Consider the following 9,864-nt stretch of genomic DNA (forward strand, 5'->3'; position numbering starts at 1 on the left):
TTCCAACCAGGTAAACAGCTGAAGCCAATAGGTCTCTATAAAGAGCAAGTAAGACTTTGGCATGAAAAGACGAAGAATTCAATTTGTGGGGCGCCTGGGTGGCTCAGGCGGTTGAGCGTCCGACTTCGGCTCAGGTCATGATCTCGCAGTCCGTGAGCTCGAGCCCCGCGTGGGGCTCTGTGCTGACAGCTCAGAGCCTGGAGCCTGCTTCCGATTCTGTGTCTCCCTCTCTTTCCACCCCACCCCTGCTTGTGCTCTGTCTCTCTCTGTCTTTCAAAAATGAATAAACATAGAAATAAATTTTTTTAAATAAAAGAATTTTTGGGAAGTCACTCCGTGAGGCAGTGGCCACGGTGGCAGTGAGAGGATGAACAAGTTCGACGCATTGAAAGATGATGACAGTGGGGACCATGATCAGAATGAAGAAAACAGCACACAGAAAGATGGTGAGAAGGAAAAAACAGAACGAGGCGCAAGTCAGGGCAGCAGTAAGAGGAAGGCTGTTGTCCCTGGACCAGCAGAGCATCCCCTGCAGTACAACTATACTTTCTGGTACTCCAGGAGAACCCCTGGCCATCCCACTAGCTCACAGAGCTATGAACAGAATATCAAACAGATCGGCACCTTTGCCTCTGTGGAGCAGTTCTGTGGTTTTACAGCCACGTGGTCCATCCCAGGGACCTGACAGGCCACAGTGACTCCCATCTCTTCAAAGAAGGAATTAAACCTATGTGGGAGGATGATGCAAATAAAAACCATGGCAAGTGGATTATTCGGCTGCGAAGGGCTTGGCATCCCATCGCTGGGAGAATCTTATCCTGGCCATGTTGTGGAGACAGTTCATGGCTGGGGAGGAGATGTGTGGGGCTGTGATCTCTGTCCGGTTTCAGGAGGACATTATTTCAATATGGAATAAGACTGCCAGTGACCCAGCAACCACAGCCCAAATCCAGGATTCGGCGAGTGCTTCGGCGAGTGCTTAACCTACCTCCCAACACCATTATGGAGTACAAAACCCACACCAACAGCATCAAAATGCCAGGCAGCCTGGGTCCCCAAAGGCTCCTTTTACAAAACCTCTGGAAGCTGCGGTTGAACGCGCCATGACCCTCTTCCTCCCTGGATGGCACCATCATTGAAGCTGGCATCATCGGAGTCTCTTGTTTTGTTGGCGTGCTACCCGGAACATCCTTCCGTCCTGGACAAGAGGAATTGGAAGAGCATTTTATGTCTTAAGAACTGGCTGACACGCAGCAGCTACAACAACAGCTGAGATCACTTAATAAATGGTGCTAAACTAAAAAAAAAAAAAAAAGGAATTTTTGAATTATTTGCCAACATGAAATATTGGGAAATTTTGGAGAAAGTTCTCAATTTCAGGATTCTCTTAGAAAAAAGAAAAAGAGGGAGCGACAAGCTGGACCCAAATCTTCGCATGGTAACAACAGGGCAGAGTTGACCTGTGGCTCCCCCTGCCCTCCAGATAGATCACACTGGATGACTATCCACTGGATGACTTCATGTGTTTAAATTACCTGCTTGACTTCTGTGGCACAAGAGACTGATGGCTCTGCCAGAAAGCTCGGAGATCTCATTGTTTCGTGGTGCTTAGATTTCAAAGCCCTGCTGGAGGGAAGAAGCTGATCACACTCAAGATATCGAAGACCAGAGGTGAACTGAACTGAAACTAACGAAAATGCCAACCCCGAACTCCGTGTAGACTGAAGAGATCAGCCCCTCACACTGGCTTTGCTGCTAGAGGAAAGGGCATTGCCTTTTCTGGGGGTAAATATTACTTACAAACAAACGTACACAAAATGCCTAAAACAAAAATGACAAGACACGTGAAAAAGTGGGAGAATATGACCTCTAATCGAGAGGAAAAAGTAATGAAAGCGGGCTCACAGGTAACCCGAGTGTTGGAATTAGCAGAGAAGAATTTTTAAATAACTATTTACAAATATGTTAAAGAATTTGGATAAAGGGTGAACGAAATGAGCAAAGAGATGGAGAATTCCAGCAGAAAAATGGAAACTTTAAAAAGAGGACTTAAAAAAATTATAGTATCTAAAATGAACCGTGCAGGCGCCTGAGTGGCTCAGTTGGTTAAGCATGCGCCAATGAGCTGATTGCAGCTCAGATCATGATCTCGTGGTTTGTAAAAATCAAGCCCCACGTTGGGCTCTGTGCTGACAGTGCTGAGCCCATTTGGGATTTTCTCTCTGTCTCTGCCCCTCTTCCATGTATTCTCTCTCTTTCTCTCTCTCTCAAAATAAATAAATAAACTCTAAAAAAAATAAAATAAAATGAACTATGCAATGGACGAGCTTAACAGACATATTTCAGAGGAAAAAGAACTAATCAACCCCAAGATAGGCCAATAGAAATTATCCAAACCGAAGAAAGAATGAAATTGTGAGAGAAAAAAAAAAAAAAATAGAACAAAGAGAGACCAGAGACCTATGGAGCAATATTAAATAATCTAGCATTTAGATAGCTGGAATCTAGGAAGTGAGGAGAGACTGGGGCAAAAAGAAATGTTTGAAGAGGTAATGTCAAAGAATTTTCCAAAGCTGATGAAAGATTCAAGAATCTCAGTAAACAATAAGTGACATAAATGAAAAGAGAACTATACATGGAGACATCTTAAAAGCAACCAGCTTGGGGGGAATCGGACAATGATACTTAGGAGGACAAAAATAAAAATGTTAGTTGACTTCTCATCAGAAAAAAATGGCAGCCAGAACACAATAGAATGATATCTGAGAAAAGAGTAGTCAAGCTAGAATTCTATACCCAGTGAAAATATCCTTTAAAAGATGAACCCAAGGGGTTCCTGGGTGGCTCAGCCAGTAAGGTGTCCAGCTCTTGATCTCAGCTCCGGTCTTGATCTCAAGGTTGTGAGTTCAAGCACCTAATCAAGCTTCATATTGAGTGTGAAGCCTACTTAAAAAAATTTTTTTTAAATGAACACAAAATCAAACCGGAAACAAGAACTTGTCCCTTAAACACATGCACTATGAAGAAATACTAGAGCAAATTTTTCGAGCTTCAGGGAATGACTCCAGAAGATACCCATGAAGGTCAATGTAAAGAGCACAGATGTGAATAAATGTAACATAGTCTTTTAAAAAATGTTTTTTTAGAAGACTATTGACTGTTAAAAGTCAATATAATAGCAATGTATTATAGTAGATGAGAAAAAAAATATGACAACAATAGCATACTGTCAGAAGGATAATAAATGGAACTACACTGTAGTAAGTTCTTACATTGTTTATTAAACATTACAATAAGGATTGGTTAAGAATGCATATCACAAACTTTAGTAACCACTAAAAGTAATGTCAAGAGGTATTACTAGAAAGTCAGTAGAGGAAATAAAATGGAATACTAAGTTATATGATGATGATGATGATGATAATAATAATAGAGTGGAAAGGAAGAACAAAGAAACAAAGAAATAAAGAACAGATGAAATTTTTTTTAAAATTAACAACTAGTGGGGCACCTCGGTGGCTCAGTCGGTTAAGCGGCCGACTTCGACTCAGGTCATGATCTCACGGTCAGTGAGTTCGAGCCCTGCGTCAGGCTCTGTGCTGACAACTCAGAGCCTGGAGCCTGTTTCGGATTCTGTGTCTCCCTCTCTCTGACCCTCCCCTGTTCATGCTCTGTCTCTCTCTGTCTCAAAAATAAATAAGCGTTAAAAAAAATTTTTTAAAAAAATTAACAACTAGGGAATCCACCATATCAGTTATTAATTTAATACAAATGGTATAACTCTCCAATAGAAATGGTCAGACTAGATTTTAACAAAAAAAAAAGACTCATTTATATGGTGTTTGTAAGAAACACACTCCATTTTTTTTAAATGTATTTATTTGTTTCTGAGAGAGTATGTGTACGAGCAGGGGAGGGGCAGAGAGAGAGAGAGAGCAGGAGACAGAGAATCCGAAACAGGCCCTGCAGTGTCAGTGCAGAGCCTGATGCAGGGCTCAAATGCATGAACCACAAGATCATGACCTGAACTGAAATCGAGTCAGACGTTTCACCAATTGAGCCACCCAGGCACCCCAAGAAATACACTTGAAATATAAGGACACAGACTGAAAGAAAAAAAGAATGAAAAATAGGCTATGAAAACACTAATAATAAGTTGTTATTAGGTGCAAAAAGTATAGCATATGCCAGGTAGTGCAGAACGTTCAACAGGCAAGTGTAACATAAGGATGCAGAGGGTCAATTATAGAAACCTTCTTAGAGGTGAGGAGATAAGTCTAGTTTTAAAAGAGAGGAGATACACGTGCATTGATTAGGGTAATTTTGGTTGTAGCAACAGAAAATCTAATTCAAACTGGCTTAAATGGTAAATGTAATGTATTGGCTCATTTAACTGAAAAGGCCCAGGGAAGATTTCAGGCTAAGTTTGATGAGGGCTCCCATCCTGTAATTCCTTGATTTTCACAACCCTGGTCTCTTCCACATTGGTTTCATTCTCAGACTGACTTCCCTCATGTAAACAAAGTGATTACAACAAGAGATCTTCTCTCCCAAGGCCCCTTCCCAGTATCACACCCTCACGCTTCATTCTGATTGGTGCAATTCTGACCAATCTCAGGGGCTAGGGATTTTTTTTTTAATTGAGGTATAATTGACATGGCATTATATTAGTTTCAGGTGTACAACATAATGATCTGATATGTGTATATGTTGTAAAATGATACCTCAGTAAGTCTACTTATCATCTATCACCATACTGAGTTACAAAATTTATTCTTCTCATGAGAACTTTTAAAATTTACTCTCTTAGCAACTTTCAAATATGCAATGCAGTATTATTAAGTATAGCCATCATGCTGTACATTACATCCCCAAGTTTATATTTATCTTACAAATGGAAGTTTGTACCTTTTGACTTCCTTTACTGATTCTACTCACGCTCCTCCCACCCCTCACTTCTGGCAACCACCAATCTGTTCTTTCATCTTTGAACCCAGTTTTTGTCGTGTTTCTGTTTTTCTTTGTTTTAGATTCCACATATAAATGAGATCATATGGTATTTGCCTTTCTCTGTCTGACTCATTTCACTTAGCATACTGCCCTCGAAGTTTATCCCTGTTGTTTCAAGTGGTTGGGTTGCCTTCTTTTTTATGGCTAATTAATATTCCAAACTTCATATACATATATACCACATGTTTATGTATATACATATATATGTGTGTATATATGTGTGTGTGTGTGTGTGTGTGTGTGTATATATACCACATCTTTATCCATTCATTGATCAATAGACATTTAGGTTGTTTCCATGTATTGGCTGTTGTAAATAACACTACAATAAGCACAGGGGCGCAGATATCTTTTCCAGTTAGTGTTTTCATTTCCTTGGGATAAGTACCCAGGAGTGGAATTACTGAATGATATGGTAATTCTATTTTTAATTTTTTGAGGATCCTCCATACTGTTTTCCATACTGGCTGAGCCAATTTACATTCCCACCAACAGTACACAAGCATTCACTTTCCTCCACATCCTCACCAACACTTGTTATTTCTTGTCTTGGTAACAGCCATTCTAATAGCTGTGAGGTGATAGATAGCTCACTGTGGTTTTGATTTGCATTTTCCGGATGATTAGCGACATTGAACATATTTTCAGTGTATCTGTTGGCACAATTCAAAAGGTACAATTTCAGTGTAACTTTTACACTATTCTTATGAGTCATCTGTATATCTTCTTTTTTTTTTAATTTTTTTTAATGTTTATTTATTTTTGAGAGAGACAGAGCATGAGCAGAGGAGGGGAGGAGAGAGAGGGAGACACAGAATCCAAAGCAGGCTCCAGGCCCCAAGCCGTCAGCACAGAGCCCGACACGGGGCTCAAACCCACGAACCGTGGGATCATGACCTGAGCTGATGTTGGATGCTTAAACCGACTGAGCCACCCAGGTGCCCCAATCTTTATATCTTCTTTGAAAAAAAAATGTCTATTCAGCTCCTTTGCCCATTTTTTAATTGGATTGTTTGTTTTTTTGCTATTGAGTTGTTTGGATTTTAACCCCTTATTAGAATAATTTGCAAACATTTTCTCCTTGGCAGGTTGCCCTTTCATTTTGTTGATGGTTCCCTCGGCTGTGCAGAAGCTTTTTAGTTTGGTGTTCATTTTTGCTTGTGTTGCCTTTGTTTTTGGTGTCAAAGAAATCATTGCCCCAAAGTCAAGGAGCTTACCATCTGTTCTCTCCCAGGAGCTTCATGTCTTAGATTCAAGTCTTTAATCCATTTGGAGTCGATGGTATAAGACTGTGGTCCAGTTTCATTCTTTTGCATGTGGCTGCCCGGTTTTCCCAATACCATCTAATTGAAGAGACTGTCCTTTCCCCAGCGTGTACCACATGTGTATACAGCAAGAAGTCTGCATTCCAGAAGGGCCTTCGCCTGAGTATGCTGACAGCCTTCTCTCAGACCTCCAGCCTCCAGAGCTGTGCGAAATAAATTCTGTTGTTCATAGGCCGGTCTGTGGTATTTCTCTGATAGCAGCCTGAGTGCACTAAGACAGTGTTTAAAGATTTAAGGCCAAATCCTAACACCCAAGTTGTTTACATGATGTACTGTCCCACGCTCGGCCCTGTCCCTCTCCCTGCCCTGGTGCTTCAATCCCACACTGGCTTCACCTTCTCTAGAGCCTTTGTACATACTGTTTCATCTGCAAAAATATACCCTCCACCCCCATTCTCACTTTTTTAAACCCTACTCGTTCTCCAGATCTTGTTTAGAGGTTCCTGCTCAAGGAGACTTAACCAAAGTCTCTTTTCCTCTCATACGCTATCCAAGTACTTTCTACTCTGTGTGTGTGTGTGTGTGTGTGTGTGTGTGTGTGTGTGAGCATGTGTGGTGTAATAATCACAATTCTGGAGGGGGGCCTGGGTGCCTCAGTCGATTAAACATCCGACTTTGGCTCAACGTGATCTCATGGTTCGTAAGTTCGAGCCCCGCGTCGGGCTGTGTGCTGACAGCTCAGAGCCTGGAGCCTGCTTCGGAGTCTGTGTCTCCCTCTCTCTCTGCCCCTCCCCCACTCGCATTCTATCTCTCTCTCTCTCCAAAATAAACAAACATTAAAAAAAGTTTTTTTAAAAAACTTAAAACAAATCATCACAGTTCTGGAGGCTCAGTGTCGGCTGGACCGTGCCCTCTCCCAACGGCTCTAGGGAAGAATGCTTCCTGCCCCTTCCAGCTTGTGATGGGTGTTGGCAACCCTTGGCTCAGTCACGTACTTTTTCTTGACAGCACTTTGCAAAGTTTGCAGCTGTACGTTTATTTGACTCACAGCGGGTGAAGCCGTACTGCCACCAGCATTCACTTTCCAAGTGACACATTTCTTAAGGCACACTTACAAGAACCGTAACCAACTCAGGGTCCAACTGAAGCTTTCCTCTGTGCACCATCTAAGGGGCACAATCCCCAAACACAGAGGTGGAGGCAAGATTGGAAGTGGACATTAGGAAAATGGGCAATCTGTTCTCTACACTGCCAGACTGATCCTCAAAGCACTTCAGTAGGTGCCCGTTTTACTCAAAGTAAACCCTGAGGTCCTCACAGTGGCCTCCAGAACCCTACACTACTATAATCTTGCTTTCACTACCCTTTTACTCTGCCATAGCTGCCCTGGCCACTTTGCTGCTCCTCAAACATTCCGGGCAAGCTCCTGCCTCAGGGCCTTTGCACAGACCGTAACTTCTGCCTGGAATGCTATTCTCTCAGACACCTATATGATAACTCTTCACCTCCTTCAGGTCTAATTCAAATGACAACGTCTCAGTGAAGTATTGCCTGACCACCTCAGCCTTGGGAATAACAGGGAGGGTCACTATGGCTGAGGCAGTGGTCGGGGGAGAGCCCTACCAGAATGATGTCTTTGAGCCTGCCCTAGGCATCAGAATCTGACAGATGGGGAGAGCTGTTCTGGGCAACAGAGTCGCGTAGCAAAAAAGCTAGAGCAGTAAAGCCCAAAGCTTTCAGCTAAAACCTTGGCCCGTCCTCATTGGCTAGACAGGGCAAACCCCACCCACCCAATGTGGATTTTTAGAAGACCTTAACAAGAGGGTGAAATTCCCCAAAATATAATGAATATTAACTTTTTTTCCCACTGCAGGGCTATTTATTTATTTATTTATATCCAAGTTAGTTAGCATATGGTGCAATGATTTCAGGAGTAGATTCCTTAATGCCTTTTACCCATTTAGCCCACCCCTGACCCCTCCAATAACCCCTTGTTTGTTCTCTATATTTAAGAGTCTCTTATGTTTTGTCCCCCTCCGTGTTTTTATATTATTTTTGCTTCCCTTCCCTTATGTTCATCTGTTTTGTCTCTTAAAGTCCTCATATGGGTGAAGTCCTATGGTATTTGTCTTTCTCTGACTAATTTCGCTTAGCATAACACCCTCCAGTTCCATCCACGTAGTTGCAAATGGCAAGATTTCATTCTTTTTGATTGTCGAGTAATAGTCCATTGTATATATATACCACATCTTCTTTATCCATTCATCCATCGATGGACATTTGGGTTCTTTCCATACTTTGGCTCTTGTCAATAGCACTGCTATAAACATTGGGGTGCATATGCCCCTTCAAAACAGGACACCTGTATCCCTTGGATAAATACCTAGTAGTGCAATTGTTTGATCGTGGGGTAGTTCTATTTGTAATTTTTTGAGGAACCCCCATACTGGTTTCCAGAATGGCTGCACCAGCTTGTATTCCTACCAACAATGCAAAAGAGATCCTCTTTCTCCGCATCCTCGCCAACATCTGTTGTTGCCTGAGTTGTTAATGTTGGCCATTCTGACAGGTGTCAGGTGGTATCTCATTGTGGTTTTGATTTGTATTTCCCTGATGATGAGTGATGTTGAGGATTTTTTCATGTGTCGGTTGGCCATCTGGAGGTTTTCTTTGGAGAAGTGCTTATTCATGTCTTTTGCCCATTTCTTCACTGGATTATTTGTTTTCTGGGTGTTGAGTTTGATGAGTTCTTTATAGATTTTGGATACTAACCCTTTATCTGATATGTCATTTGTAAATATCTTCTCCCATTCTGTCGGTTGCCTTTTAGTTTTGCTGATTGTTTCCTTCATGGTGCAGAAGCTTTTTATTTTGATGAGGTCCCAATAATTCATTTTTGCTTTTGTTTCCCTTGCCTCTGGAGATGTGTTGAGTAAGAAGTTGCTGCAGCAGAGGTCAAAGAGGCTTTTCCTGCTTTCTCCTCGAGGATTTTGATGGCTTCCTGTCTTACGTTTAGGTCCTTCATCCATTTTGAGTTTATTTTTGTGTATGGTATAAGAAAGTGGTTCAGGTTCATTCTTCTGCATGTCACTGTCCAGTTTTCCCAGCACCACTTGCTGAAGACACTATCTTTATTCCACTGGATATTCTTTCCCGGTTTGTCAAAGATTAGTTGGCCATACATTTGTGGGTCCATTTCTGGTTTCTCCATTCTGTTCCGTTGATCTGAGTGTCTGTTTTTGTGCCAGTACCACACTGCCATGATGATTACAGCTTTGTAATACAGCTTGAAGTCTGGGATTATGATGCCTCCAGCTTTGGTTTTCTTTTTCAAATTGCTTTGGCTATTCAGGGTCTTTTGTGGTTCCATGCAAATTTTAGGATTGTTTGTTCTAGCTCTGTGAGGAATGCTGGTGTTATTTTGATAGGGATTGCATGAATATTGACTTTCTTACCAATCTGCTAGTAAGGACTAAGAACTCAAGTTACTCCATTTCGAATACATAGATCACAGTAACAATTCACACACCCAGGTGTCATAAAGCAATTCACATCTACCCCACTCTATCTGAAGGAGAGCTTTTCCTAG

At 41.7% G+C, this 9,864-nt stretch overlaps 1 pseudogene; it reads left to right on the top strand.

The window, feature by feature from the left end:
* Positions 1–367: 367 nt before the first annotated feature.
* LOC122238092 lies at positions 368–1,107 on the top strand (annotated as a pseudogene).
* Positions 1,108–9,864: the final 8,757 nt, after the last annotated feature.

This window comes from Panthera tigris, chromosome B1, assembly GCF_018350195.1.
Source record: "Panthera tigris isolate Pti1 chromosome B1, P.tigris_Pti1_mat1.1, whole genome shotgun sequence".
NCBI lineage: Eukaryota > Metazoa > Chordata > Mammalia > Carnivora > Felidae > Panthera > Panthera tigris.